Here is an 11,123-nt window from a genome sequence, read left to right on the forward strand (position 1 = left end):
TCCTTAGTGGAATTCATAGAGTAGCAGAGTTAAATGAAGTGATTCTGAAAAGTCATCAGGAGTCGTAGCTACCTTATTGAGGACCTACTGGGATTTGACTATGACGCTCATCTTTGCTCTATGTTCATTATCATAAAATAAAATAAGACTCATCTTAAGTGGAAAGACAGCTTTTTAGGTTATCAATTCTATTACATTATTACAAGTAGTGATCTCCAAGATGGTGACCCCCTCACCCACTTCAGGAGGTACACAAGTCCATAGGAGTTGAGAAGAAATACTAAAATTTCTATTTATTTTTGCATAAAAAAGAAAAACTCATCCACCCATGTATCAGAATGTCACCATTATGTATAGAATATGGGGTATCTTGAGGGCAGAGAGTTGTCCCCCAATGTAGACGGGTTGAAAGTCATGCCTCACATGTTTGTTGGCTTGTAATGCAGCAGATGAAGTAGACTTGAAGTATGACTATTTAGATTTATGGATTTTTTTCTAGTTTTAGCTAAATAACTCTTGTAACTTAGACAAGTAGTTTAAAAACACTCCTGCAGAGACAACAGATCAAATGCAGTACCAATAATGTAAACATGAGTGAACAATGAAAGGCAGACCTGACAATTCTCCTCCTCCTTACATGAAATTTTCCTTATAAAGTGAAAACAATCATAATCTGGCCACCAAAAATAAATTGAGTTCATCAGAAAGGTCATATGAAATGTGGGTATATACATTTACTAAGGTTAACTATTACCCTTGTCTTAACTCTCTGTAGTGCCATAAACTATTAACAAATGATACTATCATTGATTGGCAAGATATTTAAAATAATTTATTCTTCTTAGCTTACTTTTTAAATTTATTTCTTTGTATGTTTTTTTAATGCACATAATACATTAGTATAATGATAAATGTATTTAATATGTAAGCAAATAAATCTATATAAAGATATTTGAGGAGTGCACACTAAAAATATTTTACCAATGGATGCATTATTTAAATATTTTATAGATCTTTGACCTACAAAAATGGCAGAAAGTAGAGATATATTAGAAAATATCAAGTAACCACAAATAAGGTATACATACTGTTGGGATGTGTTTTCTTATTTTCATGTTTATTCTGAATACAAGTGTGCTTGATGTTTTGGGAATACACACAAAGCAAAAAATAATAATAAATCCCACACTGAAAATATGACTTAGGGCTTAAAAGTTCTAAATATCCCTTTTATCTTCCCTTCTTTAACACATTTTTTCACTGCCTAATTCAGATCGAATAAGGCATTGCTCTTGAGCTCTAAGAAAAACAGCAACTTGAGTTGCAATACAATTCGTTTCTCCTGTCTGTTTCTGGTTTAAAGGAAGCCAGAGTTATTTAATACCATATTAAAACATGCCCTGAAGAACTAAGGAAACATTAGCAGGAAAATACTCCTGCACTAGTTTCATTGGCCATGCTTGAAATTATGGCCCTGCCCATACTGTAGGAGGTGGGTAGGTGAAGGAGTTTTCACTAATATTAGCACCTCCAAGGAAGATTGAGCTAATGGTTGCTATCACCTGTGAGCAGAAGAAAGAAAAGAACTTCACCTGTGTTTAAGTTAAACATGATATGACAAAAAGACCAAACACTAACTCTAGAAATAGCAAAAATATTCCTTGTGATTATAATGAAATCCAAAAACAAGACACTTCTGAGCCACTTACCCCATCTCATCCTTTTATAGAGGTTTAAATATCCTCAGTGAGTTGACCTTTTCATTTTACTGTGAGTTTTCCTAAGGGTATATCTTTAGTAGAAATAATTTGATTGAGGGTTCACACTCAAAAACCTAAGAGAACTTCCCTTGCATATGAAAGCTATCTTTGCTTGTCTCCTCCAATTTTAAAAGGTATTTTAAAAACGTTCCAGGGATCGGACTTTATGTGCAACATGTCACGAGACAGTGAATATTTATGATCAAACTGCTCTTCTAAAATGTATCATAAAATCAGGTTTATAGTAATGTTCTTCAGACCATTAGCTACCATAATTCTCTAGTCCTTTTCTTAACTGTTTTATTAATAGTGTACAGTCCTCATTACTACTAACTGTTACTTGTTAAATACAGGCTCATCCACCATAAGCCAGATTCTCCTCCGGTTGCCTGTTTTACAAGATACATATAAATAGCCTCAAAACCCATCTGTCTGGGATTCTTGAGGGCCCTCCTTCCCAGAAATAGGGGGAAGGGGCTCAATGGCCTCTTCTGGACTTTTCCATTACTAGAATTTAGTAAGCCTCAAAACAGCCTGGAATTATCATCCATCTGGTGATTTTTTTTAAATTCACTAATCTCTTGATAATGTGCTTTGCAGAAGAAAGGAAATTGACATTCAGAAGGAGGCGAGGAAGAGCAGAAGAGGAAAACCCAGAAAAGAGAAGTCCTTTCCTTCTTCCATTTACTACTCTGATGTCAGTGTCACCTTATAAAGTTCACTTAGTACAACTGACAGCCGTGGGTATGTTTTGCTTTCAGGCTCTGTCATGTGCTACCAGGAGTGATGGGGACACCTTCCAGAGGTCTCTGACCATTCCCGAGGACATCTTCCCACTTCCTTACTGCAGCCCAGAGGGGAAGGCGCTTGGTAGTTCACCTGAACCAGACTGCCTCTGTGACGAGAACTGACAGCAGGAGAACGAAGCCATTCTGCAGAGTAGATGGCGAGTCGTCAAAGAGAAGACAGCAGGAGCTTCAAGGACTCAGGGGACACCATCTGAAGCAAAGTGACATTGATATCAACATCTAGGAAATGAGAGAGGCAGACAGACTTCTCAGGCAAGTAAAAAGAGACGGGATGACCCAGTTTAAGCAAAAAGTGATTTGCTAATCACAAAGCAAAGAAAGAACTCCATCGGCTCTCTCTCCTCACACACAGCAGGTAGGGCCATTACCCAGAGAGAGCAGTGGGCAGGAAAGGAGATTGGCTCAAATGTGACTGTGCTCAGACCATGGAGGGCTTCTTCAGAACAAGAGCTCATCCCAAAGAAAAAGTGGCAGCCAGTGCCACCTGCAGAAGAAAGATATATCTTCTGCGGGCACCAACTCTCCACAGCTGACAGGCTGATATATTCTACTGAATAAATCGAAAAACTTTCAAGTGGCCTAAAAAAGGTAGTCTGAAGTAGAATGCACTGCAGGAATCCAATCAAGCTCAGAATGTCAGGAGCCTGTGGCAGCATCCACACTGGGAGAAAAAGCTCCCAAACCCTGAGTTAAGTGCAAATGAGAAAATATCATGGTGGGTTTTGTTTCTTTGTGTGAGTATGTTTGGGATTTTTTTTTCCCGGTGCTTGTATGTTGTGATTTTTTGAAAGACACAAAAGTGCAAAGAGTTATTATCGTATGTGGAGAAAAGCAGGAAGAGAACATACTTTTCCTGTAACACACAGCAAGTGCATGACTTTCTCCTGAAGTTTTTTTCTTCAGGTTTTGATCCCAACTGCAGCTGACTGTCCGTCTCCGGGCCCTGCCTCCTCTGTGAAATCTCTCCCGAATGAATCCAGCCCTCATCGACCTCTCCTCTTTCAGCTGATGATTTTCATATTGCTTGAATTCAATGTGGAACTTAATTAAATACTGTCTTACCTTCTAATTGCTTCCTGTGGGTAAATTTCACCTTCCAAACAAGACTACAAGACCCTTGAGAGCAGGGATTAGGCCCAAAACACACTCTATTCCCCTCAGCCAGGCTGAAGATGCATGCAGAGCATTTGTTCCTGTTGTCTGATTTGACGAGTGTGAGGGAGGCCTCCTTACGCCAACATATCGCCCTCCCCTGTGTTTATTTTCTTTAACGTTTTAACATCGTTATTGGTGTATAATTGCTTTACACTTGTGTGTTAGTTTCTGCTGTGAATCAGCTATATAAATACATATATCACCATATCCCCTCCCTCTTGCGTCTTCCTCCCACCCTCCCTAACCCACCCCTCTAGGTGGTCACAAAGCACAAGCTGATCTCTCTGTGCTATGCGGCTGCTTCCCACTAGCTACCTATTTTACATTTGGTAGTGTATATATGTCCATGACACTCTCTCACTTCGTCCCAGCTTACCCTTCCCCCTCCCCATGGCCTCAAGTCCATTCTCTATGTCTGTGTCTTTATTCCTGTCCTGCCCCTAGGTTCTTCAGAACCTTTTTTTTTTTTAGGTTCCATATATATGTGTTAGCATACAGTATTTGTTTTTCTCTTTCTGACTTACTTCACTCTGTATGACAGACTCTAGGTCCAACCACCTAACTAAAAGTAACTCAATTTCATTTCTTTTATGGCTGAGTAATATTCCATTGTATATATGTACCACATCTTCTTTATCCAGTCGTCTGTCGCTGGGCATTTAGGTTGCGTCCATAACCTGGCTATCGTAAATAGTGCTGCAATGAACATTGGGGTGCATGTGTCTTTTTGAATTATGGTTTTCTCAGGGTATATGCCCAGTAGTGGGATTGCTGGGTCATATGGTAGTACTATTTTTAGTTTTTTAAGGAACCTCCGTATTGTTCTCCATAGTGGCTGTATCAATTTACATTCCCACCAATAGTGCAAGAGGGTTCCCTTTTCTCCACACCCTCTACAGCATTTACTGTTTGTAGATTTTTTTGATGATGGCCATTCTGACCGGTGTGAGGTGATACCTCATCGTGGTTTTGATTTGCATTTCTCTAATGATTAGTGATGTTGAGCATCCTTTCATGTGTTGGCTGGCAATCTGTATATCTTCTTTGGAGAAATGTCTATTTAGGTCTTCCACCCATTTTTGGATTGGGTTGTTTGTTTTTTCTTGATATTGAGCTGTATGAGCTGCTTGTATATTTTGGAGATTAATCCTTTGACAGTTGCTTCATTTGCAAATATTTTCTCCCATTCTGAGGGTTGTCTTTTTGTCTTGTTTATGGTTTCCTTTGCTGAACAAAAGCTTTCAAGTTTCATTAGGTCACATCTGTTTAATTTTGTTTTTATTTCCATTACTCTAGGATGTGGGTCAAAAAGGATCTTGCTGTGATTTATGTCATAGAGTGTTCTGCCTTTGTTTTCCTCTAAGAGTTTGATAGTGTCTGGCCTTACATTTAGGTCTCGAATCCATTTTGAGTTTATATTTGTGTATGGTGTTAAGGAGTGTTCTAATTTCATTCTTTTATATGGCTATCCAGTTTTCCCAGCACCACTTATTGAAGAGGCTGTCTTTTCTCCATTTTATATTCTTGTCTCCAAAGATGATACAAACAGATGGAGATATATACCATGTCTTTGGATTGGAAGAATCAACATTGTGAAAATGACTTTACTACCCAAAGTAATCTACAGATTCAATGCAATCTCTATCAAACTACCAATGGCATTTTTCATAGAACTAGAACAAAAAATGTTACAATTTGTATGGAAACACAAAAGACCCCAAATAGCCAAAGCAAACTTGAGAAAGAAAAATGGAGCTGTAGGAATCAGGCTCCCTAACTTCAGACTATACTACAAAGCTACAGTAATCAAGGCAGTATGGTACTGACACAAAAACAGAAATATAGATCAATGGAACAGGATAGAAAGTCCAGAGATAAACCCACACACATATGGTCACCTTATTGTTTATTTTCTTTAAACCAAAGAATTCATTCATCTGTGTTAAGAAATCGGCCCAGTCACAGTACTAACTTTTCCCAGGATGATTTATACATTAAGACATTCTGTAGTGATATGCCAAGGTCATACTTGGGATCCCAAAGACCTGGTTTGGCTCTGGACTCCATCATTTCCTGATGATGTGACCTTGGCATGTTATTTATGTCAATGAAAATAATCAATAAACAATCTATAACAGTAATAGAAAAGAGTTTTATCTGAGCCAAACTGGGTACTATAGTCTGGAAGACAGCCTCTCAGATTACTCTGAGGAACTGCTCTAGAAAAGCATGGTTTTCAGCACAGTTTTATGTCTTGTCAGAACAAAGAATATCAAACCAGTCAGGGATACATTTCTTCAAGATTTCAAAAACCAGATCAGCAAGTACACAGCGAGTCAGTATGGCCCTGGCACCTGGGAAGGGAGTCTTGTCATCAAAGGAGGACCAACATTGGCATCCCAGGAAGGGAGGCATTTGATCTTTATTTTTAACCTGGGCATTCTTTACTTCTGGTCAAGGAGCCCTTTTCTTCAATAATTAAAGCAGGGACTTCCCTGGTGGCACAGTGGTTAAGAATCTGCCTGCCAATGCAGGGGACATGGGTTCAAGCCCTGGTCCAGGAAGATCCCACATGCCTTGGAGCAACTAAGCCCATGCGCCACCACTATTGAGCCTGCACTCTAGAGCCCACAAGCCACAACTACTGAGCCCGTGTGCCACAACTACTGAAGCCCATGCACCTAGAGCCTGTGCTCTGCAACAAGAGAAACCACTGCAATGAGAAGCCCATGCACCGCAACAAAGAGTAGCCCCTGCTCGCCTCAACTAGAGAAAGTCAGCACACAGCAATGAGGACCCAACACAGCCAAAAATAAGTAAATAAATAAATAGACAGACAGATAAATAAATAAATAATAATTAAAGCAGATGTCCAATGTATTCCTGATAGGCCACAAACTGGCTGTTCTAGTTAGCAAAAAATTCAAGTTAACTCATGTATAACCCGGAATGACTTCCCCACACCTCAATATGTGAACATTTCTTTTATCCTTTACATCTCCATGCAGTTTGCTTATCTATAAAATGGAGAAATAACATTCTACTCATAATTGTGTGACTACTGAGAGAAAAATACATGTAATATTTAGTCCATAGTAAAGATTTAGTAAGCATTAGCTTTGTTAACAATAATAATAAAAGTAAGTACTGAGAGAAAAGCTGTGAAAGGTCTGAAATATGATCCTACTTGCAAGTTGACAGGTGAGCCTGTGGTAGTTTCATAGATGCTAGCAGAAGCCAGGAGACCACTGAGTTGGAGACAATGGACCTTGCTACTTAAAGGACAGCAGGCAGCCTGAGCTTTCTACTTACATCAGTTCCAGTCACTCCCCAATTTCCTTTAGGCTTGGGTCATAATCAAGAAACTCGGGGGAGATTTTGATTGACATTTATACACTAATATGTATAAAATAGATAACTAATAAGAACCTGCTGTATAAAAAATAAATTAAATTAAAAAAAAAAAGAAACTCGGAGCCTCGGAAACCCAAATCTTTTATAAGCTGCAAGCAAGCCTGCCTGACTTTGTACTGGAGGGGAACATTGTCCTCATCATTCTCAGCAGTGATCAGGCCTGCCCTCTACTCCGGAGGGAGCCACTCTACCTTCCAAGGCTGTCTGCTGTGCAAATATTCTTTACAGAAATAGTCCAGGAAGAAGGCTGTCAGCACTGCTGCTCTCAATGTGTGCAAGAGACAGCAACCCATGGGGAACTGCCTCCCAATGAAACCTAGCCGCTGTGAGCAAGGACCTTACCATCTGTAGGAAAAGATGGAGAAGTGAATTTAAATTAGAAGGATAGAGAAATAAGTACTATTCAAAAAAACCATTGCATATAATAAATGCTCACAATATACAAAACACCATATAGCTGTAAAGAAGAGTGAAGCCATGTGTTTACTGACATGGAAAATGTTTATGAAACATTGTTTGTTGAAGAAAGTAGGTCTAAAAAATAAGTGTAATATACTCTCATTAATATTTACAGGTAAATCATTTACATGGGATATTGTAAGTAGTAAATGTTTTATTTATATAAAATATTAAAATTATAATGTAATATTTATAAATATTGTCCTGGAATGATATAAAGTTGGTCATGCCCTTGACTTAAGAGCTCTTCATTAGAAGTTATCTAAAAAAGATGAGGAATCCAGGTAGGCTTCCTAGAGGAGGTAATGATGGAGTAGTATTTTGATTAGATGCAAAAAGTAAGAAGAGAATTCAGAAAAGACAGACGTGAAAACTAAACTTGGAATAGCGTGATATATTCATAAAATGTTATAAAGTATCCAGAAACCTGCACATGGTTTGATGTAACAGGCATAAAAGATGAATGTGAAAAAATAGTGGAAGGTGGGGCTAAAAAGTTAGACATGGGTCAGATAAAAATAGCAGCCAGTTATGTGCAGTAAAGATCAGGAAGTCAACAGACCTTTCCTATTTCAGTTCTGCTAGGAGCAGTGTCCAGGTTCGGTGCCATGTGTGTGCTGCTGCTTGCTGAAAAGGTGTTTGAACTGAGAGTCTGTCCAGCCCTGAGCCACATTCCTGTATCCAACTGGTACAGGACACCTCCACTCAGACCAGCCCTGGCACATGAGACCTGTCACTGAAGTCCGAAATGACACACAGCATCCCTTCTTCCCCCACATCCCTACCCTCTTCGTATGTTACTGTCTCGGGACTAACACTGCCACGCTCTGTATCCCGAACCAAAACCCAGGAGTCCTTGAAGAATTCTTCCTCCAGTATCCTCACCCCTCCACAGTACAGTCAGACATATTTTCTCACCTCTATATCCACAACGACTATCTTAGCTCAGCTTCTGGTCATGCTGCTCTGGATGCTTGCAGTAGCCTCCGTCGAGGACTCTCGTCTATCTGTCACACTGCCACCACTAATCTGATTATGTCTCTCTCTTAAAAAATCCCTTATGGCTCACCAACACTTACAAGGTAAAGTTCACCTTCTTTCTCGTGGCATATGTGCTCCTTTGTAATCTGACCATTCTACTCTCCAGCCACACCCTGGCTGCCACCCTTCAAGCCTCCACAGTCCTGGCATCCATTCCAAACCAGGGCAGCTCCTTGGAATATACTGTGTTCTTCCATTCCTTCTTGCCTCCTCACAGGCTACAGCCTCTTCCCAGAATGCCCTGTCTCTTCCTTAGCCATCTGGGAAGTTATTCTTCACCTTCCAAGACCCAGATGAAGCACTAACCCCTCAGGAAGCCTCCCCTGGGCGCTTAAGTCTTCTTCCTGTGTGAGCACCTCCTGCAGGATGAAGTTCAGCCCAGATATGTTAGAAATACAGCGACTGACACTCTGCTTTAATTATTTGTTTGTATCTCTCTTTGATATAAATCTTCACTAGCTTGTGCAACCCTGGAAGGCAGGGACAATATCTTATTCTTCACTTTTTTAGTGCTCACCACATAATAGACACTTTATAAATGTTGGGTAAATGACTAGCTGGCTGGATAAATGGATAGATGGATGGTTTTGAGTTATTTGCTTGTATTCACACAACTCAAACTGTTAAATTTTCCAACAGAAGAGACCATCTAAAAGGAAACACATTTTCTTAATCCTAGTTCATTTTGTGCTTTAATCTCTTCTTTTTAAACACACACACACACACTCACACACAAAATTGCCTTAAAGGAAAAATCTTATTATAGGAAATATGCTAAGCATTCACCAAAGCCATTAATCCATAAAGATTTAAAGAGCATTGAGCTAATAATAGTTCCATTTATTGAGTGTTTACTATGACCCTATGTACCTTGTATTACACACAACATCCTCTGACACAGTATTACTCCCATCTTACGGGTGAGCACGTAAGGACACATGACTCGGAGAAGGTCAAACTGGGGTCTGAAACCCTGAATCCTTGACCTGAAAGAAATGCTTTTATCCACTGCTAGAATCAAATCATCAAAATTTACAGTGGGCAAAACACCAATATGGAACGTGACTTTTTCTTTAATAATTATGGGAACAGTATCAGCGTTTTCTTAGACATGTTAAAGATAGGATTTACCCAAGAGCTCCACCAAGAGTACAGCAGGAAAGCACTAGCAGACTGGTCAATATGAAAATTCATTTTCATGCTACACAGTTTACACTGCCCCAGTTTTGTTTTTTTTTTTTTTTAAGACAAGTTTGACAACAATAATCTGTAATTATTTCTGCAATGAATATGAATAAGACAGCAATGTTTCTGTTTCAAGCCATGTTCTTTAAATTGTTTTCAAGGAATCCAAAAACCCTCCTAGCAGGTTAGAGAATGACTTCTCAGTAAATATTGTCATAACTCTTTCTAGTTTTAGGAAATAATTTCATTTATTTTTTAATTTCCAAAACAGTTCACTTTTTTTTTTAATTTTTGAATTTTATTTTACTTATTTTTTTATACAGCATGTTCTTATTAGCCATTCATTTTATACACATCAGTGTATACATGTCAATCCCAATCTCCCAATTCATCACACCACCACCCCCCAACCCCCGCTGCTTTACCCCCTTGGTGTCCATACGTTTGTTCGCTACATCTGTGTCTCAATTTCTGTCCTGCAAACCAGTTCATCTGTACCATTTTTCAAGGTTCCACATATATGTGTTAATATACAATATTTGTTTTTCTCTTTCTGAATTACTACACTCTATATAGCAGTCTCTAGATCCATCCATGTCTCAATAAATGACCCAATTTCATTCCATTTTATGGCTGAGTAATATTCCATTGTATATATGTACCACATCTTCTTTATCCAGTCGTCTGTCGCTGGGCATTTAGGTTGCGTCCATAACCTGGCTATCGTAAATAGTGCTGCAATGAACATTGGGGTGCATGTGTCTTTTTGAATTATGGTTTTCTCTGGGTATATGCCCAGTAGTGGGATTGCTGGGTCATATGGTCATTCTATTTTTAGTTTTTTAAGGAACCTCCATACTGTTCTCCATAGTGGCTCTATCAATTTTCATTCCCACCAACAGTGAAGGAGGGTTCCCTTTTCTTCACACCTTCTCCAGCATTTGTTGTTTGTAGGTTTTCTGATGATGCCCATTCTGACTAGTGTGAGGTGATACCTCATTGTAGTTTTGATTTGCATTTCTCTAATAATTAGTGATGTTGAGCATCTTTTCATGTGCTTCTTGGCCATCTGTATGTCTTCTTTGGAGAAATGTCTATCTAGCTCTTCTGCCCATTTTTGGATTGGGTTGTTTGTTTCTTTAATATTGAGCTGCATGAGCTGTTTATATATTTTGGAGATTAATCCTTTGTCTGTTGATTCGTTTGCAAATATTTTCTCCCATTCTGAGGGTTGTCTTTTTGTTTTGTTTATAGTTTCCTTTGCTGTGCAAAATATTTTAAGTTTCATTAGGTCCCTTTT

Source organism: Balaenoptera acutorostrata, chromosome 10 (genome assembly GCF_949987535.1).
Source record: "Balaenoptera acutorostrata chromosome 10, mBalAcu1.1, whole genome shotgun sequence".
In the NCBI taxonomy this organism is placed as follows: domain Eukaryota; kingdom Metazoa; phylum Chordata; class Mammalia; order Artiodactyla; family Balaenopteridae; genus Balaenoptera; species Balaenoptera acutorostrata.